We start from the raw sequence: 23,961 nt of genomic DNA on the forward strand, positions 1-23,961 counted from the left end.
ACTTCTAAAGAGGAATAAGGAAATGCCTATCAATAAGAGTAGGTGGGGGTCCATGGAATTTAGTGGAAAAATAATGATATGCATTATTTTAAGCATAAGGATATGAGACCATAACCTAAAAAATGGGGAAAACGTGGAATGTGGCCAAAAGACCAAAACAAAGATGGTGACAAGAAGGCAACTTGTATTGTCAGGGCAGAACTGGACCAAGAGAATGGAGGTCTGTAGGCAAATGTAGGAGTGGGTACAGCAGAATAATTAAAAAATCTAATAAAATGAAAGCAGGGAGTAGTGGATCTAAAGGGGCAACCTGTAATGGCTGGATCCATTCTAAGCAATACGAAGCATCCAGTTAAATTGAGAGGATGTGAACTTAGGAGTTGAGGCTGCCATTATGTTCATAAGAAGCTAAGGAGCTGGGGACCAGAGGCATAGAACAGTTGGTCAAGATGGTCTTCTTTCTCCTCTTACAAAAGCAAAGCCACTCCCAACAGTCTAGAGAAGGTGGCTTCCAAGAGGTTGGCAGAGGGTTCATCTTGCTAGGGAACTCAGGCAGTTAGCTGTCCTGAGGAACCTTGAGAGACCCCATGGGAAAAGCCTTTAATAAAACTGTTCCTCAGAAGCCAAGCCTCTATCCTCAGAGCACCTGGATGTCTTGAGGATCTGCTGGCTCTTGACTTTATCCTGTAGATCACACAAGGGCTCTCGAAGACATTAAGTGCCAAATAATTGCCACATGCAGACTTCCCAACTTAATCTGCTGGTAAATCACAATGGATATTCAAGAAGCTCCTCTGTGATTCTCAGCTGGAAGAACTGAAATGCACTGGAGATGCCTGGGAGGTGCTGGAGAGACCCAACTAAGGCCATCAGGAAGCCAAGTTCAAGTCTCTCCAAGTGGGAGTCAAGTGAGCAGGCTTGTGTCTTGAGAGGGCAGGCCTGGATGCCAGTCCCAGAGCTGCCTCCAGGAGGTCCAGGCAAGTCCCTTCCCCTCTGAGCTTCACTAAAAGAACAGGACTTAATGACCTCTAAGGTCCCTGCACTTGGTCTGTTACTGTCATTCCTATCAATACGAGTGTGCTAACAGACATGACTCATGATATAGCTGAAATGTGCTTATTTTCAAATTTCATGCTGTCCCCTTAAAATAAAATGAGTTTTAGAAGCAAAATCCTCATCTTTCATGCAGTGAAGTATTTGTTAGTATAATAATATAACGGCTGGGACTGGCTTTAAAATACTTGAGTCCTGGGGCAACTAGGTCCTAAGGGTCCGACTCTTGGTTTCAGCTCAGGACATGATTTCAGGGTGTGGGATCAAGCCCCAAGTCGGGCTCTGTGCTCACTGGGAAGTCCGCCTGAGGATTTTCTCTCTCTCCCTCTGCCCCTAATCCCCATTTGGGTGTGCTCTCTCTCTTGCAAATAAATGAATCTTTAAAATAAAATAAAACACTGGAGTCCTGCCCCCTCTACCTATTTAATAGATAAAATAGGTAAGGTGTCGTGATTGTCAAAACTGAGTAGGGGGTAAATGGGAGTTTATTATAGGAGTCTCTTCACCTTCATGCCTGCTTTCTTTAAATTTTTCACAGTGAAAAATTAAGAAATAAATAATAGAATAGAATATAAATATATTCAGTAGTATAGTCTCTCCCTGCTCTTAGATGAAAACCCCATGACTTTTCAGCTCACTCCCAGGTAACAGAGTTCTACAGGATCTTTAAGTCACAAATGCAGTTTCAGTTCAGAAATGAGGATGTACAGTCCAAGGCATAAATCAAGCCCTGACTAAGATTTAATGCGGATCTGCTATCTCTCAGTTCTAGCCATTTTTAGGATCGAGACTCAGGGGAGGAAAGGGAGAGGGCATGGCTGGCTGAGCGACATATGGTTTCTAGCCTCCCTGCTCCCTCTCTCCTCCCCTCTGCCCCAACCAAGGGTGACAGGTAAGAAGCGGGAAGGAAGAAGAGGTAGAACAGGTCTTATTCATGCTTGTATAGTAAGCAAACTGGGCTTAGGGGCTCTGGGTCTCACAGATTCTCCAGACTGTCTCCTTGTCCAGTGAGTAATTTTGAGGACTCTAGAGCAGTGCTGTCTCAGAGAAATATAACACAGGCCACCTATGCAAGCCACATTTGTAATGTTTAACTTTCTAGTAGCCACATCGTAAAAAGTAACAAAGAAAGTTGGTGAAATTGATTTAAATGATATATTTTACTTAAACTATCTATTATTTCAACATGAGGTTAGTGGCTCCCTTCCTGGACAGCATGGTTCAGAGGTCTCCATCATTGGAGACCTCTTGCTAGGTGAACTGTTCATACATCTATCTCAACTCACCCATGAGAGCCCTGGTTTAGTCCTGTCACTCAGGCTTTATTCTCTTTATATTACTTGGTTGTTAATGCCCCTTTCCACTCTCCCAAGTGACCCTGTTTGGATGATGAATCATACTGTTGCCCTGCCTACATTTCTCTATCCGGGAAGGAACTGGTTGGCTCCTTCTTCATCTTCATTTCCAGGTGCTCTACCTGAAGTGGGCCAGGCCACTTTCCCCCTAGATCAAGGGTCAGCAAACCACAGCGCAGAGCTAGGAATGAGTTTTACATTTTTAAAAGATGGAAAAAACAAAGATTCTAGGACATGGATAATAAGCATCCTGCAAAGCCCACCTGATCTCTTACAAAACAAGTTTGCTGACCCTTATTTTCTATTTTCTGGAGTGAAAGGAGGTCAGATCCCAGTTGACCAATATCCCACAACTGTTCCCTCTGGGACCGAGGTGGGGAGGCAGATCATTACCTCTTACCTGGTTTGAATCTAGGAGGTAGACCTGTGCTCTGTGATGATAGGCAGTGGGGATTCAGCAAGAACGTTCTGGAAGGAAATCTATCACTCATCTCCCTTTGCACTCTCTCAACCCTAAGTCATTTCCTCTTAACATCTCATAATATAATTTGGCACTCCACTTTGGAATTTCATTTCTGTTATTTCTTAGTGTCTAGTTAAAATTTCCATTTTAAGCTCTGGTTACTATTATATCATCATTACCATCGCTGTCACCATCACCACAATCACCATCACTCATTATGGGTTTCCTTGAATAGCTTGAGTTGGCTGGGGGTAGGATCTTTTTTGTCTTATTTTTTAGTAAGTTCACACAGCTTATACCCACCGTAAGCATTGTTTGAATGAAAGAATTAATGATAATTAATTAATACACTCAACACTTCAGTCTAGCTAAACAACTCAAAATTCTCTGAAGACACTGACACCCTTTCTCCGTGTGCCTTTGCCTAGACACGACCCAGTATTTCTCCTCCCTTCCCTTCTTGTCCACCATTCTCCAAGATGAGGCTCAAATAAAACAGTAGTACGATTTTTTTAAAATTAAAACTCTCTGGTACCCTCAAATGGAAAACCATAGTCCCAGTAAAACCCTTCCACTTCCACTCTAGAAGAACTAAGCACTCGTAACCCACAGCCAGTAACACATTTCTCTCCTTGGGTACTTAAAACAAAGCAGCTTGTCTGGATGTATAATTGTGTCTCCCACAGATCTGGGCTCTGTGTGCTATAATCACCTAGAAAGGCTTTAAAATACACTGATGCCTGGGCTCCATTCCAGACTGAGAGAATCAGGATCTCCAGGTTGGGGCCTGGGCATTGGCATTTTCAAAATGCTCTTCTATGATCTAATATGCAGCCACAGTTGAGAGCCACTGTACAAAATGGGGAGCTACCAGAAGCCAATGAATGTAGCTTCTCTCTCCAACTCTAGTTATTAGCAAAGATTACCATGAATAAATAGTTGTCAAATGAATGAACTATGAACCATAATAGAAATATAAAGAATAATTTATGTCAGTCTATTAGAAAATGTTGTGAGATAAACAACTATATATTAATCTAATGACCTCTGATTAATTGGACAGGATAATTTAACCATATTAAGCATATAAAATGACTAGAACCTCATATCTAAGTAAGCAGTTTTCCCAATTGTGTTAAACTTGGGCTTAAAAGAAATATAGATGGCCCTGAAAAAATATGGACCGTAAGGCAGTTCATTAGCATGGTCTCTAACCAAGTCCAAAAGGCAGACCTCCAAAGACCCCCCAGATAATGTAGATATATTTCAAGGTTGTTATCCTCCAACTGTCAAGCCCAGTCTCTCCTTGCCTTCTGCTGTGTAATTTATACTCGAGACTGGCAAGAGAGTTTTTTATTAATATGTTTGTCAAGCAACACTCTCAGTTCTCTTGTAATTATGCTGCCTGTTAGTAGCATTAAGTACAAACATATCTCTTGGTTTTCACTTGTTAATTTGTGCCTCTCCAGTATTTAGAGATAGCAATAGCTGTAGTCATAAGATCAGAAAACTGCTGATGGTCAGGAGGCATGCCAGTAATTAATCTGTAATGAACTAGTGTCATACAGTGAAAAGATCATAAAAGAAGCTCTGGGTTTGAGCTGGTCCTTATCACTTACCCTGTGTCCTTGGACAGGTAAGCTCACTTCTTTGTACTTTGTGCAAACCCATCTCAAAAACAGAAGGTAATAGGGTAATAGGGTAAAACAAGATGATAAGTGACAAAAACCCTTAATAAAGTATAAACATCTATGCTTGCTTTCTTCAGTTGCAAATACTGTCTACACACTTACCGTGTCAGCTACTAAAAGAATGTAAATAATAATGATTCTTGTTACCATTGTTATTATAGGGACCATACTATTATAATGAAGTCCCTATTATAACATCTTGTGATGGCTAATTTTACATATTAACTCAACTGGGCAACAGGGTGTCCAGATATTTGGTGAGCATTATTCTGGGTATGTCTGCGAGGGTGTTTCTGGATTAAATTAAAATATTTGAGTTTGTAGACTGAGTAAGGCAGATTTAGTCCTCACTAATGTGGATGGACCTCATCCAAACAGGTGAAGGAAGACCTGTATAGAACGAAAAGGTTTAGTAAGAGGGAATTTCATACTGCCTAAGTGTGCTGGCTTTGGACATTGTTTTATTCCTGCCTTCAGACTTAAACCGAAGCATTGGCTCTTGCTGGGCCTGAAATCCACTACCAGCTTCTGGACTGGACCTACACATCAGTTTTTCTGGGACTCCAGCTAGCCAGCTGCAAATCTTGAGACTTGGGTGAGCCAGATCCTTCTAGGTCTGTGTGTGTATGTGTGTGTATGTGTGAGTGTGTATAAGATAAATATTTTAAACATAAACAAAACCAATAAAATATGTGTGTGTGTGTGTGTACACATACATCCTATTGGTTTTGTTTGTATACACACACACACAGACACACACACGTATCCTATCGGTTCCGACTAAAGCACATCTATGGCAATATAAGCACTTTTGGAGGGGCTTCAAAGTTGATCTTTAAGTAAAGCTCCTTAAATTGATACAAATGTCTTTAGTGCATCCAATAGAAGTCATTATGTGAGTCAGTGGTTACTGAACTCAACTGGCCAGCTTTAAAAACATTGACCCCTAGTCCCGAGACGAGGAGTGTTTTCTGAACTAGCACTCTCAGGAGGCAGAGCCCAGGGATCTGGATCTCTACCAGTCTTCCCAGTATTTCATTTGACTCACCACATTTGGAAACTTGCCAGCTAAGTGGTTTGACTGAGGGAACTAGAAACCAAGGATTTGCCCTGGTGTCTGAAACCCCATTACCTGATTCATCCGTGAGGTTGTTCTCTTTTGTCTCCTGATATATGCAGATACGCTAGAGAGGTAATATATGAAATCGTTAACCATAAATTTAGGGTATATTTATCCTGAATTCAGCTCTGATCAGGTTCCTCTTGGGTCCAAGCACCTTTGCGGTGTCCCCATAGTCCACTTAATAAAATGCAATCTCCTTTCAATGGCGTTCATGTACCTCCAAAATATGACCCCGGGATGATGCAGCACCAACATTCCCCACAATCCCCCACATACGTCCCACCGTCCAGCTACCATGGAGGCTCCCTGGGTCCTCTTCTCACCTCCACCTGGAGAGCATTGTTGCTCCTGACCCCCAACCTCCAAGCTCAACTGGTACTGTATTCTCACAACTTCCCTAATATCTCTCCTACAGACTTTATAATCTCGCCGCAGGTATACATGCTCTCCTTCTTGAAGGGGCACTTCTTGAAGGCAGAAGTCTGCTCTTCATGTCTATGTCTCCAGAACACTGAATCAGACATACACAGTAAGATTTATATATAGTAATTGAGTTGATTCAGGCTATTTTCATACATGGTCACCAAAAAGGAAAAATCAAGAATCTGGGCTTTTCATAGCAAAATTTGGAAATGATATGGAAAGACAGCATCTACTATAGGCCAGGCAGCATAGTGTATTGGTTAGAATGCTGAAGTTTTGCAGAGAGGGATATGGGTTCAATTGATGGCTCTCCTATGTTTTTAGTGATGTGATGGGGTCAAGCTATTTCATCTTTTGGTATCTCAGTTTCTTCATCTGTAGATGAGGATGATGATGGTATTATCTCTCAAGGCTGTTGTGAGGTTTAAATATGCTCAGAACTTGGCACATGATCAGAGGGTACCATATTCACATCAATAAACTATACTTGCTGTTGGTTCTTTCTTATTATTTTAGCAACATTTTAGCAAATGAGCACAAGCTTGGACCATGGAAGACCCCTAATTTATAGGTGAGTAGAAAAGTGGAAGAGTCCTAAAGCTAACTTATCTGGTGGACCATTTCCATTTCTGAAGGGTATTTATCTCAGGGGGGTGGGGAACAGCCAGAGAGTTATGTCCCTGTCTTCCATGAGTTGCCTCTCTTTCCTGATGGATTTCCTTAAGGAATATAGATCCACCAGAGATTTATGTGTGAGCTCTGTTACCCAATAGTTAATACAACTTATTTGCCACCACTAAGCATTCATTCTTCCTAGAGGTCAATTCACAAGGTGCCTGCTCCCGTCAAGGGCAAGATTGATAGAGCAGCAGCTGCTGACTTGATGCCTGATGTACATTAGGCCAGCCTCCTCTTTGTCTCTGGACTGGAAGGAGACAGGGGCCAAACTCTAAAATCATCCTTGGAATTGAAAAGTGATCTTAGCTATCATTTTATCCAATCCACTGCCTGGGTACGTGACAAAGCTCAGGCCGAGATCAGGGGAAATAATTTAGAATACAGTGCAGAGGTATGGTTACCAAAGGCCACTTCTCTGTGATAATGTCCTGGGCGAAATGAGAAAAAGAAAGACAATGTTGTAAGGCTTTCATAAAGGTGAATGGGTTGGGTGTTTTTTTTTTTTTTAATCCAAAGTGAAGTTTGTCATACTTTTATGATATTAAGATAACTTTTCTGTATAAGACCATGATGGCTAATGCTGATCACTATCTTGAATGACCTTACCTGGGTAGGTAAATGTAGATAACACAGTGTCCTTCTCCACTGGTTTGTTGTTGTCGTCCCTTCAGTTGGCTGTTGGTCTATAGATTCCCCAAGAGTCTGGCACTCTCTGATGTCAAGACTGAGAGCAGGAGCTGCGGAGTCAGAAAGACCCAAACTGTTATCTTCGCTCTTTTTCAAGTTGTAGTACTTTGAAAAATTCATTTAATTTCCCTGGGTCTCTAAAATGGTCATGATAACAATGTCTACCTTATAGGCTCGCTGCAAAGAAGACATACCAGATGGCACATGGTTAGCACCGGGCCTGGCACAAAGATGGTGGTAGTGGGGGGTTAAATAGGTTTTTCAGAATTCAATCATGTAGATAAAATGTTTAAAGGAAGAGCAAACACAGAAGGAATGAAAAAGCATTTAATTTCCCCATATGGGATTATTCCTAGATGCAGCCCGTATGCTTTGAGGACTGCTGCTTTTGGATTCAGACAGAATGGATTTATATGCTACTAACCTGAATCATTTTCTGGTTTACTGATTTTAAATAAGGCAGGTAATGTCTCACAGCCTCTGTTCCCTCATGCAGTAGAATATAGTGGCCCCTTACAGAACATCAACACAGTGGGCATTTTACACACATCCCTATTTAACATACACAGCAACCTCACAAAATAGATACAATCGATTCTTGTTATTTGCAGTAATGTTCTATAAAGCTGTGGGAATCATGAGCCATTGCTCCTAAGGGAAACACAGAGTTAGGTTCCTTTGAGCCTCTGGTCACAACAATTTCATCAATTGATCAATACATATGTGGATTTATGTGTGTTTCTGTTTAAAGACACTTAATTTAATACAAAGTGGATTCATTAACATTGAAATCATGGCCAACAGCACTGTAACACACTCCTGAATAAAACTTACCTAATACATGTCTTTTTTCCATAAAGCACATCACATCCTTCTTATGCTTATGAATACAAACCGGTACTTCAGCATATACTTGGGGTTTAACCATGGAAAACCATTAAATCACCAAAAGAAAGAACAAAAATGTAAAATACGCGGCACTAGAATGACCTCACAAAAGATACCTGCTTATAGTAGGACCGAAGGCAGAACATTGCCTTGCGTGACCTCAGCTGGGAGTATGCATATTGGGCAACTCCTCATATGTTTGTTGATTTGTGTATGTCTGCTAATGACCACAAAAGCACCAGCAGTACTGAACTGGAATTACAAATAAATTGTAGTGAGCAGCTGGGTTCGCAAATTAAGAATCAAAAAACAAGAATCAACTATACTGTTCCGTGCGCAGAGGAGGAATCTGATCCTCTGAGAACTTACTTAATACAACTAGTTTGTGACGGAGTTGATTTGAAATTGGGTCTATATGTTTTCAAAGGATGTTTCCACATTCTTTCCATTACTAACCCTAGCAGCTTGCACTGCTTGTATCCTGGTTACCCTGCCTGTGAAACAGGAATGGTATCAACAGCTACTTCGCAGAAAGATGGTGACGATCAAATTAACTGATGCCCTTGGAAGTGCTTTGTAAACTGTAGAGCATTACAGAGATGTGAGAGTTTTATAAGTAGATTCAATTAAAGTGAAGTTTCACTACCCGGTATTAAGGCTGATGATAATGAGTTCCCTGATTCTCCCACAGCTGAAACAGACCAAGATGAGAACCAGGACCTTGAGAGTCCAGGGATGGATAGCCCTTATCCCAGCAAGCAATGAGAAGCTGGTGATTCAGGCTAATTCAACACAGCCTCAGTGGATTGTTCTTCTAGGAGTCTGAGAGCAGAAGAAGAGCGTCCAGTATATTTTAGCTAAAAGATCAAAATGCAGGCTGGAGGCACTAAAAAAAAGTGTTTCTGATGTCAAGTCCACTTACAGTTGCTGTTACAAAAATCCATCACTCAGACTACAAAAACATCAACAGAAGCAGCATCAGACAGCACTGTGGATACAGATGAATGATGGCATTGTCTCAAAAAACCCATCTTGAAGCTGCTCGCTATGCTTTAAGGAGGGAGGGGGCTTGGAGCCGGCTGACTCTGTTAATTATAAAAGGGTATTAAATAAAGTTGAGGCCAGACTCATCCAAAATAAGATGAGAAGAATTAACCATCTCTGATAAGGAAAAATTGGTAAAAATGGAGAGAAAGGACTTAAACATCTTCATACCCTTTAACTCACTAATTCCACTTCAAGAACGCTAATAAAATGATCAGATTAGGGAAAATAGTAACACACAAAGATGTTCACAGTGTAGTTATTTCCAGTGTTTAGCTTTTATAAATAATGGGGAAAGGGTTTAAAAATTATGACACGCCATACCATAAATATTAAATGTAATTAAAAATCATTTTAAGAATTTTTAACAATATGCAAAAAATACGCAGTAAGTATATTATTAAGAAAAGAAAAACAGCAAAAGCAGGAGGCAAAAAGCATGACTCAGCTGTGTTTCTGTGTGTGTTCCTAAAAATGCAACAAACCGAAAATTGAAAGGAAATATACCAAATGTTAATAATCATTGATTTCTTATTTCTGAGATTATGAGAGGTATTTATACATTTTTTTTGTTTGTTTCCAAGGTTTCTACCATAAATATATACCATTATTATTTTTAAGATGGGGGGTAGCAAACAGCACAATGAAAGTACAATCTAATTTGCTGTCACACTCCACACCAAAAGACTTCTTTGATGAACAGAAGCACAGATTAAACAAGATTTAGCCTGTTCATCTAACAGGTCACTGATCTGTAAAAGTATCAGATGTTTTCAGATTTTTCAAATCATTTATTATTAAGCAACTAGTTGGAGTGTAGCCAACTTAATTAAACAAAGAACATGAGATGGCCCCATCCCCAGAACAGCCTCTGGGGGGCCAGGACTCTCCTCTCTTCACCTTTGTACTGCCAGAACCTCAGACCTGCAACAGAGCAGGAGCTCAATAAATATGTATTGAAAGAATTAATACATTGGAAAATATGCTGCCATAAAATCACAGTTCAGGTGCAATCTGTCTTATCTTTCATTCATTCATGTACTCACACAAAGTTTTATTAAGCACTTACTCTCTCTCTCTGTATGTATATGTGTGTGTGTGTGTGTGTGTATATATATATATATATATATATATATATATGACTAGGCATGGGCAGCCTTCAAGATGATGTGGGACACAGAGTCACATGAAAAATTATTAAATTTCCTTACCTATTGACAAGCCCTTGAAATAGGCAGAGTGACTCTCCTCTAGGGACTCAACTACCCCCACCTTAAGGCTTTGCTAAGGGCAAAGGACAATCCTAGCCTGACGGACCCCCCTACCCCCAACCAGATCCTGTAAGTCTACTTAGTTTTTTTTTAATTTTTATTTTTTAAAATTTATTTATTTGACAGACAGAGATCACAAGTAGGCAGAGAGGTAGGCAGAGATAGAGGGGGAAGCAGGCTCCCTACTGAGCAGAGAGCCTAATGCAGGGCTCTATCCCAGGACCCTGGGATCATGAGGGTAGAGGCTTTAACCCACTGAGCCCCTGTAAGTCTACTTTAACAATTCCTTTGGAAACTTGATCTATAAGCCTCCAAGATAGTGCCCACAATCATTCCCAAGCATATGGCCCACTATTACTGGTAATGAGTAACCTTTTCCCCAGACAATAGCTAGCCCCTCAAGGTCCTAGAAACCTTGCTTCCAGAATTCCTTAGAGACTTACATCATCCCTAATCCCCTCCCCAACTTACAAGTATATAATGGACCACTCCTCACGTCCCCAGGGCAGCAGCTCTTCCTGCCCATGGGTCCTGTCCCTGTGCTTTAGTAAACCACCATTTTGCACCAAAGATATCTCAAGAATTCTTTCTTGGTCATCGGCTCTGGACCTCACCCCACCAAACCTCACCTATGTTCTAGAGCTTCATCAAAGACATGCAATGACCCATGACATTCCTAACACATAAACAAATAAAAAACTTCACACAGTAAGAAAGTCATGAATAAAATGCTAACAGGGTTCCCAAGAGGGAAGAATTTCTCCAGGTGGAAAGTTCCAAGAAGGCTCCCTAGAGGGCATAGGATTTGAATGGAGTCTTGTAGGATGGATAGAACTGGCACATGAGTAAGGGAAGTAGGGAGAAGGCATTCACTGAAGTACTAACAAAAGCAAAGTCTTAAGGTAAGAATGTCCAAGGTTTAGGGAAAACCAGAAGTGCTTTGGCTAGTGGGCTAGAGCAGGGAGTGGAGGGAATGCTGAAGCCAAGGAACTAGGGAGGGTTTGGAGTGTCATGTTAAGACTGGTTTTCTCCCATAGATAAAGGACAACAGTGGAAAGACGTTGAATAGGAGAGTGCCCCGTTCAGAGAAACAATTTAAGAAGATACTTAGGGGGGAACCTGGGGGACACCCCGGGGGGGGGGGGCTCAGTAGGTTGAGCATCCGACTCTTGATTTTGGCTCAGATCATGATCTCGGGATTGTGGAATAGATCCCTGCATCTGGCTCTATACTCAGCGGGGAGTCTTCTTGTCCCTCTTCCTCTGCTCTCCACCCCCCCACCAAATAAATAAAATCTTAAAAACAAACAAATAAACAAACAAAAAACAAAGAAGAAGAAGATAGTTGGACAAAATGGACAGGAAAAGGGGGAGGCAGGGCCTCAAGTGAAGCAAAATTCCCCATGACAAAAGCCTCCAGTGAATGGCTGGGAATATTCAACCAGCTAAGCAGCTGGAATCCCAGCTCCTAGTTTCTTCACTCACCAGGACTGCCCCGGGTCTCTGCAGCTGGATTTCTTTTAAGATGAGATTCCAAGGACCAAGCTTTAGAGAGATGCTTAAACCCTAGGCTCAACCACCAGCCCTACTGCTCCTCCCCATCAGAAGCAGTTGAATTGCTTTGCAAATATATGCAGATACATGCGGATAACAAAGCCATTCACATGTGCCCCAAGCCTCAAAGGGAAAGGTTTGCTTTGATCAAAGCTCATAATGGGATATATCCAAGGGGCAGAAAAACAATATCCCAGCTCAGCCCAAACAAGGGAAGGTTTAGATTCCGGAACAGAATGCCTGGTTTTAGTAACTGCTATTCCACTAAATACTAGGGCCCATGGCTTTCTCCTTCTATTTCTCCATTTCCTGAAGTTGGAATAGCTGTAAAAGATCTTCCCTCTGCTTTAACTTCGCATGGCTACAAGTACGATAAAAACGTGCGTGTGCATGTGCGTGTCTGTGTGTGCATGTTAAATCTGATCCTCTAACCTCCTTTAAGTATGGTCCACAGGCCAGCAGCATCTGCATCATCTGGGAGAAGGCAGAATCTCTAGCCAGATTCCAGTACTAGTGAGTCAGAATGTGCCATTGAACAAGATGCCAGGTGGGCATTATAATGTGAGGAGCACTGATCTAAGTAGCCTCAGTAACCATAATGATAAACTCCTAAAGGCCAAGACTCATTCTTGTTTACCTTCCTGTCCCCCAGGCGTGGTGCCTAATCAGTAATCAACACAGGCCTCTCTTCCCTCTTCTATGAAATGAGATAATAGCTACCTCAGGGGTGACGGCGCGCAGTGAACAGAATATTAAATATAGAAGGTTCCTGCACAATGCCTGGCATGGAGGGGGGGGCCCAAGATCCAATTCCCTTCTCACTCCTGTTCTCTGTTAAAAGCACTTGCTGATCTGCGTGTTAGTTGCTTAAGTTGAGCATTTTGTATTTTCAAAAACATCTACCTCATCTAATTCGCACGTTCAGAGAGCAGGAGTTGCTGGCTGAGCTTTACGAGTCAGAAAACCAGGAACCAGAGAGGTTAAAGGTCTTGTGCAAAGCCCCAAGGTAGTAGGGGCAGAGCTGGAATTTGAACCAGCCCTCCTCCAAGCCACCCTTAACCCCACAGCCACCCTGTGTAGCATGCAGGACAGATCACACAAACACCCTACTGAAAAATCTCCAGGGTAGAATCTACATTTTTTTGCACAGCCCAGGAGGGCACAGTGTGATGTGGATATACTATTGAAGGTGCCCTCTGCCCGCAGCGTGGCCAGGGGCTTGGTGTGTCAGGTAAGACGATGTGGCGAAGGATCCAGGGAGAATCCTATGACCGGCCCTTCGCCTGCTTCTGTAGGCTGTTGTTTCTCACCCCTTGTTTCAATCACATTTTTAAGTCCAAGGTCATCGGCCCTCTCACCTCTCCCTCCATTCACTATGGTCCCTTTCTTTGGAATGGGCTTGACTAACCCACAGTGTCAGATGGCTTCGACTGCCCCCCCTAGACACACCTTCCATCTTTCCACTCTGCCCTATGCCTTTTGAGGCTGATCTGTCTGGGCCATGGTGAGGGTCCTCAGGGCCTCCGGTTTCCAGCTGGGTTTGTCAGAGGATGAAAGGGAAAGAGGGGAGTGAGGTCGAGAATGTATTCCCTTGGTTCTTTCGTATAAAGTCAATGAGATCTAGCTATTTCCCTCTCAGGAAGGCTCTCTTCTGTCAAGGAGGCCAATGTTATAAGGCTTTCCAGATTCTGGTCAGTGCAGCCTCCTCTCAATGCATGGGGCTTGGGTGGTTTCAACTGGGTACCATATGCCTATACGATGGCTTCTGGTTTCCTTAGACCCTCCCCTTTGGGAATACACCTTCCTTCAATGATCTCATTTTGATCATGCCCTTTGTTTCCTGTTAGGAGCCTGCTGAAACAGTCTTCATCCAGCTAAGTCCTACTGAACCTTCAGAGTAATCCAAGGGCCACCGTCTCTGATGCCATGACACCTTCTCTCACAGCATTTTTCACACATTACTAAGTGTTCACGTTCTCATCTGATTTTTTCAAGGACAGGGATAATGGTTTTTTTTTTTTTTCAACTTTATAGCCTCACTATCTAGAAATAACTCTACAGATACGTGTTAAATAGATTAATTAGGAGGGACAAAGTTGACTTCTCTTACGCAAAGCACTTCTACCTTATGAAAATGAAGAAAATCTCTATGGGAATTTTTTTTTTAAAATATTCAAGGCATTGTTATTCTACACTTAGACTGATCTTTTCTCTTTAATCACTTAACCTGGGCTTATTCCAGGCATACTGAGACACATTTCACCCTAATTATAACCCATGCATAGTGGTGTGATGTCTAGGGATGGAGTGAAATTCAAGTCTAAAATTGCTGGAAGGAATGGTAACACTTGGAATTCTTGGATGGCCACCATGATCCCTGCCTCCCAATATGCAAGACCCCATGTGATTCCTAACCCTTGAGTGTTGCCTGGGCCTAGTAACTTGCTTTTAACAGGCAGAATACAACAACAGAGATAGAAGGTGGCTCTGGCAATTTGGTTCCTAAAGAGTGTGACTTCCATCCTGCTGGCACTCACTCACTCTCTCTGGCTCTCTCTTTGCTTACTCTGATGAAACCTGCCACCATATTTCTGAGCTGCCCTATGGAGAAGCCCATGTGGTAAAGAACTGAGGGCAGCCTCCTGCCAACAGCCAGAAGAACCAAGCCCTTGGTCTCAGTGCCTGCCAGGGAATGAATCCTGCCAATAACCACTGAGTGGGCTTGAAAAATGGATCCTGCCCCAGCCAAACCATGGGATGACTGCAGCCCCCAAAATACTGCAGCTTGAGCCAGAATCCAGAACCCAGAGGAACCAGCTAAGCTGCCTCAGTTTCCTCATTTACAGAGAGTGGGAGATATTCAATGTTGTTACTTTACGCCACTAATTGTGGGATGATTTGTTATGCAATGACAGGCAACCAACTCAAGGATTTTCTCCAACTTAAGTATCAGTGGCACAGTCCTCGTTCTGGTCTGCCAGATCCCATAGTTAGAATGGGAAAACCGGAGGGAAATAGAGACAAAGATTGAATGTTTGCAGATTATAGCTGTTCTAGTAGCACTTAGCCCAGAAATGATCTCTTCCCATCCCAAAGAAGAAATTTAATGATATCATCTTCCTGGTCTTTATGTCTTTTGTTGAAAAGGTAATTTGGTCTCGCAGCCCCTGGCCCTCCTCCCCAAAATGAATCCAGTTAACAATGAAAACTAAGCTTCTACTTGCTGAGCATTAGGGATTGTCTGCAAAACGGCCAACAGCAATCCTTTCCATTCCTGTATATGCACGCTACTGGTCCCCAGAAGAGGTAGGGTCTACCTCCCCTTGAACCTTGCGTCTTACTCTGACCAGCAGAATGTGGCAGAAGTAGCCACGGCCTTAAGGTGCATAGCAGTATTTATTTTCACATTCTCAAGAGCTCTGGGATATCACGTAAAGAAGCGTGATTACTCTGCTAGAGAGGGAGGGTAACGGGAGAGAAAAGCTTTAGAAGGTGAGAGGCAGAAAGAGAGAGAGAGAGAGAGGGAGAGAGAAAGCCCAGAGAGAGAGAGAGAGAGAGAGAGAGAACACGAGCCCAGCCAGTCACCAGCCATTGGTGCCACCCCAGCTGCAGGGCCAATCACGTGAAAGAAGTGATCCTGGACCCCCCCAGTCCCAGACGAACTCCTCCACACAGAGCTTAATGCAGGGAAAATACATGTATACACATGCTTCATTTTAAAGAGAAGCTTGCTTTTGTTTGTTGGCTCCAAGCATCCCTTAGCCCATGCTAAGCAGGAAGCAGAAGAGAAGTCACTGACAGGAGAGTGCCCTTCTGGATCCCACCCCAGGGAGAGGGCCGGGAAGCTCGGGTGGCAGTCTTTGTGCCCCGAAGGTGCCCGAACAGTAATAACAGCAGTTAGAAAGCACTTAGCCCTCCTCTTGTATGAACTCATTCAATCTTTCCAATAATTCCATAAGTTAGGAACAATCATTAGTCCTACTTTACAGATGAGAAAACTGAGGGATACGTAGGATCATGAACTTGCCCAAGGTCATGCCCCTATCTGGTAATCAGAGAGCTTCAGCCCAGCGTCAGGGGGCTCTGCATTAGCACCAGTAATGATGAGACAGGGTGGCTGGCTGAGGGCCCCTGGCCACCCCAGGCTGCCCACAGGCAGGTTTGGCTCCCCACTTCCTGGAAGTCTATCTAAGGCCAGCTATGGTTCTTATAGGCGCCACTAAACGTGACTAGTTGTTTCATTACCTACTTCATCCCAATCCATCAAACACCGTTATACAAAGGCCAAATGAACACTTTTGTCATTAAGCCAAAATATTGCAATTTTAGGCCAAAAGGTTTCTGCTACTTTTTTCCACAGTCTGCAGTAACAAAACCTAGCAGACGACAAAGCAGTGCCCGATGCAACTGAAGTATGGCAGGGATGCGGAGAGTGGCGCGTGACACAGCTGGACAAGCAGGCAGGTAGAGATTCGTAGGGCCCCGCAGGAAGAATAGATTTGTATTCAAGTATTAAGGCAGGCCATCTGTGGCAGGAGACCTCTGCTCTCTTCTGTTTCCTGGGTACCCAGCGGCACCACACTTCCCAGCCTCCCTTGGAGTTAGCCACAGCCCTGAACCTGACTTCCAGCCCATGGAATGTAAGCAGAAGTGATGGGACTCATTTCCAGGTGTGGCCTGTTTAAGTTGCCTAGGCCCTCTCCTTCCTCTTGAAATGACGCCCCCAGGGTGCCTCTGAGGGAGCAGGTGGGCTCAGGGTTCCACTTACCTCCCCTTGGATCATTTGCCTGCAGGGCTGACTCCAGGTGTTGTCTCTCTCCCAAATGCCAGACCCCACCTCCCCCCATGTCCTCATCCGTGACCTGCCCTTAGGGTCAGAACACCCTCAGCCGACCCACACTGTTTGCTAGAAGTACCTGGGAAATTCTGTCTCCCTAGATAGAGGTTGCCCTTCACCAATGAACAGGCGTAAATACTCCAGCTCTCTTCTCCTAATGGTTCAATGCTGAGCTGGGATCTACAGTGTCTCTAGATCTTGACTTGTGGGATTAGGCTAAAATTATCTCCTTGGGCTTTTGCTTGATACTACACCCTTGCCTGATTTCCTTCCCTTCCTGGTCCCGCTTCCCCATGTTTGTATCAGTTTTTCCCACTTAAACTTCCTACAAATCACTTTCATATGAGTCCTGGTTTCAGGGTCTGCTTCCAGGAAATCCAATCTAGGGGATCTTTGAAACCATGTGTTAAGAAGGCTTGAATGACTCTGTAGAGTGGGGCCGCCCTGCTGAGCTTTGCACGCATTCAGCCTGTCACTCTTACATGTGGGCTGTTGCATGGTTTTGGCTCCCCTTGCTACAGCAGCTAGCCTTCCCCAGCTGATACACTAAAAAAAATATTAAGCAGAAGAGTGACTTGATATCTTCTATATTTACAAAATAATTTATGGCTCACATACAGGAGCTGGAGGGTGGTAAGGGAAATGAAGAGACCCATAAAGCAATTCTCATAAAAGTGTAGGAAACAATCAGTTGCGGCTTCTCAGACCTGGGCGCAGGATATTTGAATGTGGACATTCCAGGACACACTTTGGAGACAGAAATGAGGGTAGGGGAAAGAAGAGGAATCCAGATGTCCTAAAACTCTGGATTGGTGATTACAAAGCTTGCACAAATGCACGTGATGAAGCATCACTACATCTGAAACTAATGATGCACTATATGTTGGCTAATTGAATTTAAATTTAAAGTTTAAAAATAAAATAAAAAGTCTAGACAAGCGATGTATAGATCATCTCACATTCAAGTGCTGTACTTGTACAGCAAACCTAGAGTTGGTCCCGCTGTAGGGCTATCTTGGTCCACTTTACAAAATGTCTCTTGCTTTTCCAAAGTAAGGAAAAAAAGAGGCAATGGTGAGTCAGGAGTTACCAGTCAAGCACAAATCCGTGACCATGACCCCTCTTCCGGGTCTCCTCTCACCTGGGTAGACAAGCTGCCTCTTACTAAAGCCATAGTTTGCAAATGGCACTTGAAGAAAGATTTTGCCGGATGAGATATTATTGAAGAACCAAGATTTAACAACAGGTTATGAACTAGGGCCCTTCCATTGTGAGAGAGAGGTCTCACACAGAATCTGCAGGGTGTGCAATGATGATCAAGACGGGGTCTCTGTTTCCAAGGAGGAAATGTCCTGCCAAAAAGATGGTTCATCATGAGAGACTACTCTGAAAAACAAGCTGAGGGTTTTGAAGGGGCGGGGGGGGGGGCGGTGGTGGGAGGTCGGCGTACCAGGTGGTGGGTATTAGAGAGGGCACGGATTGCATGGAGCACTGGGTGTGGTGCAAAAATAATGAATACTGTTATGCTGAAAAAAAAAAGATGGTTCATAATCTACCCCCCACACCTCAAAGTTTGATATGCATATTAAGTTAAATATGTATTATGGGTAATATCAGAAGGCAAAAAGATCATTTGAAACTTAATTTCAGTGCCTCCAATTTCCTGCCTTTTCCTGGGCATCACAAAAAAACACTGTATAGTCAGGGCTTTCTTACAGGCCCACCTGTCCCAATTTGCTTTCCTCCTTCCCACCTGGGTACCCCCAAGGGCTTCCCACAGAAACCACCCCCCCACAGAGGGCTTACTCAATTGAGCATATCTTATTTTCTGTATTTCTGATGCTTTGATGTGTGGCAGGAAGCATTCCTCCCAGGATTAGCTAATTCCTAGAGACAGTAAACAATTTTTCCTGGAGTGCACTTCTCAGATGCAAATAAGCCAATCCAGATCCTGTACCTCCTTCCACCCCTCAACACTCTAGGCCACTTCCATCTACCCTAATCACCCCAGGGCCAAGTACTAAACAACCAGGGACAGCCCGATGCCCAGAGCCCACTGAAATTATTCAAACAAGCCAATAATATACCTGCTTAGCCCGCCTCCAGTTCCTTCCTAGAGAAGTCACAATGAAGACTCTAGCCCACGGTTCCCCCCCATTCCCTCTGCCTTCTGACCAAGCCTGGAGCTTCCATTTGGACCCTGGGACCTGCTGTGACCCCTCCTCTGGGGATCTGTGGGCAATAAACTATGAATGACAGTCATCTGATCTGGTGGCTTTGCCATACCTAAATAATAATAAAAACTATATTTTAAAACACATGTCCCCAGCAGAGCCCTCTATCTCATTTCATATCCCCCACAATAGTCCTTTCCTCTGGGAGCTTGGTGTCTGAGATGCAAGCCCTGTCCTGGTCCCTTGTTTGGAATCCATGAGTCGCACGGTAGCACACGGTGAAAAGCACGGTTTTTCAGGGTCGGAATGCCTACGTAATCCAGGGAAGTTCCTTCGGCCTCACTATGCTCTATCTTCCTCTTCTTCATACAGGGACAGCGAAAGTGCCCGTTTCATAGGTGTATTGTGAATGAGGCAGTGGAGGTGAAGTGCTAAGAACAGAGCCTGGGATGTAAAATGAATTCAATACCTTGTCAGTGATCGCCACCCACCACATGCGTGGGGAGCAAAGAATGGTAACAAAACTAGCAGAGGCATCTAAAATGTCACCTAGTGCCTCACCGATGCCTTCCGCACACACAGACTGAGGGATGGGCAGTGGGGAGGAATGATTGCATATTCATAAGCACCTCCAACCAAATTAATTGATAGGGTACGATAGTAATAAAAAGAATTAATTTCCATTTTAATAACTTCGCATGCTACATGTTAAGTATAGATCCGTATTACTAGTGGTCACACAATTTCCCCTTTGCATCTGTTCCATGTTGATTATGATGTCAGGAAAGCAAAAGTTAAATCCCCTTTTAAGGAAGGAAAAAAAAAATCTAATTTAATAACATTACAATCCTGTTGAAAGCAGGATTAAATCTTAATAAGGGTGGAAGGATGTTGTGTTTCATGTCTGTTCCTCTTGAAGCCCCGGCAACTTGTTCGGGGCCGGAGACCACGTTGTCAGAGGACTTCACAGCCCGCCCCGGCCTCATCCTCTGGCTTCCAGACGCGGCGGCAATCTCCAGCGGTGCTGACACCTTCATTTTCACATCTCCCTTCCCGGCTCTTTTTCTCATTAAAGCAGCTTGATTCTGTAATTTCTACCAGTACAGATGAAGATAAAATGACTACCAACTTTTACTTTGACCTTATAAAACTATGTAATTGGTGCAGAACCTTCAGGCTAAATGAGTTTCCTTTGGACGGAGAACCCTGGTCAGAAGAATCATAGAGTTAAAAATATGCCACATGTCCAAGTAGAAGTAGCTCACAAACTGATGTTCTGTTTGCCTGTACGGAAACTTGGGTCCAACGCCGATCTCAGGGAAGTCTAGTGTTTTATTTATTCATTTTTTGCTCTTAAAAATAAATTGAATTGCTCAAAATGCAACAAAAAGCATCCATCTCAATTCTCTCTTGTTTTACCAAATCTCACAATTCTGAGAGAATTCTCAGAACCCACAGAAACTGGGGCTAAACTCCTAAGAGTTGCATCTGGGGCCCAAAGAGCGGCCCCGGTGTGATGCACCCTCTCACCTGTCCCTGCTTCGTCACACCTACGGGCCAGTTACACATTACAGTTCCCCAAGACGGGCCACACTGGGCCCTAGCTCTGCACCTTCACACTGGCAAAGCCTACATATCTGAAATATTCTCTCCTACTAATCCTTCTGCCAAACTCCCTCTCCACCTTTCAGCTCCAATGTCTTCTCTTTTTTTTTTTTTTTTTTAAGATTTTATTTATTTATTTGACAGAGAGAGATCACAAGTAGGCAGAGAGGCAGGGGGAAAGGGGTGGGGAGCAGGCTTCCTACCAAGCAGAGAGCCCAATGCGGGTCTCGATCCCAGGACCCTGAAATCATGACCTGAGCCAAAGGCAGAGGCTTAACCCACTGAGCCACCCAGGCGCCCCTCCAGTATCTTCTCTTATGAAGTCCTTAATGCCTTCCTCCCTTGATGATCCTGGGCAGAGGCTCTGTATGCTCTTGGAATCTTGAGCAACCTGCATTTAGAGTGGTCCAACTACTGCAGGGATTAACTTCCTTGTCTCTTGCAGGTGGCGATCAATGAGGGTAGAAGCACATTCTTCCATCTGTTTCCCTACACAGCACCTAGAACAAGGCTCAGCGTGTCTCAGCTGATGTCTGTAGAATGACTAGTGAGAACCTACCTTGCATGGTGCTCATCATACATCAGCCACAGCTCTTGATCTTACCCCACCCATACACATTCACGTGAGCCCCCCAACCCCAAGCCACTCTTCCCACCATCCTCATGTTCCTCATGTAGGACCTGAGGCATCGAGGGGAGACGTAACCTACCCGAGGTCACACCGCTAACAAGTGTCAAAGCACAGTGTGAATACCAGTTCAGGCAGTCTGTCTGTAGAACACAGACCTTTAAACACCACCCCCTCCTGCTCTGGGACAATCCCCCAGACTGACTGTCAGTTTAGCCTCCTCTAATGTGCTAGGACCGGTGCTGGTGTTTCTTGTGCTCCAGGCTGTGGAGGACTTGCAGGTGGCATTGGGGCTGGCATGGAATGAACGCTCTGCTCAACGAGCCCCTCTCCGGAGAGACACATCAAGGAATGGCACCGAAGTCTGACTGCTGGGTGGTCTACCAGGCAGCTCTGCTAATCAAAGGGCTCATGCCCCACACCAACCTCCCAGCTGAGGCTGTTTAAATGCCCACATGGTTGGACCTTTGGATGGTTGATAAATAATAGAAGGTACAAGTATTCCTCCTCATCTGCTAAGGATCTTCGTTATCGTCCGTCACAGGGCAGGTCAGTTCTGCACAGGAAGGTTTGCTTGTTAAGCTGAGCCCCGGTCACAGGTGGCTGCTGAGTTAAGGGGCAAAGAAATAAAATGAGAGGGCTATGCATACAGAGATGCTGGCTCCTTTAATGGCCCTCTAATAAAAGCCCCGTTGGACTTCTTGCCAACAACCTTGGAAGCATGCTCCTACTTGGGCATGCTAAGGCAGGTCCGACTTACGGACAATATCTTAACAGTACCGTATTTAATAATCAAAGGCTTTTGTTGTTGTTATTGTTTTAAGATTTTATTTGTAAGTATGCCCTACACCCAACATGGGACTCAAACTCACAACCCCAATGTCAAGAGCCACATGCTCCCCTGACTGAGCCAGCCAGGCACTCCCATAGGGAGGGAGGCTTTTAAAATGTTTTATTATTTTTTTTAAATCTCCAATTGTTCATATATTCAACCAACATTTATCTGATAGCCTGCTGTGTGCCAGACACTGTGTAAGGTACTAGGAAGGCAGAAATGAAACAAAGCAACACCACCCCCCTCCTCCCCCTGATAGCTACCATTTACCAAGTTGTTACTATGTGTCAGGTCTTCAGAAGACCCTATACATCTAAGGCTACACATAGGAGTACTTGTTCTGTGCTAGCAACAAATGCATGGCATATTGAAAACACAGGCATAAAAGGAGGAGGAGGGGAGCAGGGAGAAGTCCCCACAGGAAGCAATCGACAGAGGCAGAGACAGTAGCTGGGAAGGGATAGCCCAGCGAGGACAGCACGTGCAAACTGTTCTCACGGAAGCATGAAACAGCGTGAGCAGCAGCTCAATACACCTGAAGCCCACAGTTCAAGGAAGGGGACAGAGAGACTTAGGAAGGAGCCAAGATATTCTAAGGGGACAGAGAGACTTAGGAAGGAGCCAAGATACTCTAAGGAGCTTAGATTTATCTCGAAGGCATGGAGCACCCTTGAAGGGTTTTAAATGAGAAGGAGGGAGGCTGTGTTTTGTCAGATTTGCATTTCAAAATGAGTGCTCCAATCCAGCAGGAGGAGGGGGAGGTAAGCCCTGCAAGAGGGGGATGTGATGTCAGAGGAAAGTTCAGCCATCAGACTCAGTGCAAAGGGGTCTATAATGGAAATATGTGCAGATCAAATGTCCTGACAATGTATCCTAGAACAATAATGGGTCACTGAAACATTAACGTATAGTTGCTGTGTTGTTGATTACCAACTATGCTAACTAGAGACTAAAATTCTCTGTCCCTTTGGGACAGATCTTGTTAACAACATGTTCCCCATCTGCATATCAACTTCTCCATCAATAGGAAGGGATATCATGGGGCCAGTGAAAACAGGGACCCAGGGATTTAATTCAGTATTAGGAAATGGATCCTTTAAGTTGTTAGGAAAATGATACACTTTATATATCTCTCCAGTCTCCAGGAGGATTCCAAGGTTTAAAAAAAAAAAAAAAAAAAAGTTAGAATTGATAGGAAATTCAGAAACTGTATAGCCCAAACCTTTCAATTCATGGATCCATATCTTTACCTCTTCAGTTCTCTCTGCCTAGAGAACCCTTTAAAGCTGAGCCACCTGACAAAATCCTACTTGTCCATAACCCAGGACGTCTCAAAGTCCTTCATATTCTGTAGCTTTCCCCAATCCCACAGGGCTAATGACTCCCTCTTTAGGTCTCTGATGGTCTTATTGTTTGGGCTTTACTTTTTCGTTCTATAAAATGGGATCATGATCGTGCCATTGACTGAATCCTCAGCAGAGTCAAATCCAGAGGATAATCTCAACCTGCCTGTTTCATGGAGTTGTTAGATATGCCAGGCACCTGCCTATCGATCTCAGATCTCTTCTCTGTCCTTCTTTGTCAAGTTTGTAGCAGATGACATTTCTCTAGCTGCCTTGAGGCTCTTGGGTTGTAAGTTTATATGGCCAGTCT

General features: G+C 43.8%; 1 protein-coding gene across 5 annotated transcripts in view; it reads right to left on the reverse strand.

Moving 5' to 3' along the window:
- The window catches only part of DAB1 (DAB adaptor protein 1), a 1,141,240-nt gene that overhangs the window by 927,177 nt on the left and 190,102 nt on the right, over positions 1-23,961 (reverse strand). For all 5 annotated transcript variants that reach the window (XM_059136979.1, XM_059136977.1, XM_059136982.1 and 2 more), the window contains exon 2: positions 7,393-7,523. The gene's annotated coding sequence lies outside the window, so the exon portion shown is untranslated. The remainder of the gene's footprint in view (positions 1-7,392; positions 7,524-23,961) is intronic.

Source organism: Mustela lutreola, chromosome 10, assembly GCF_030435805.1.
Source record: "Mustela lutreola isolate mMusLut2 chromosome 10, mMusLut2.pri, whole genome shotgun sequence".
In the NCBI taxonomy this organism is placed as follows: Eukaryota; Metazoa; Chordata; class Mammalia; order Carnivora; family Mustelidae; genus Mustela; species Mustela lutreola.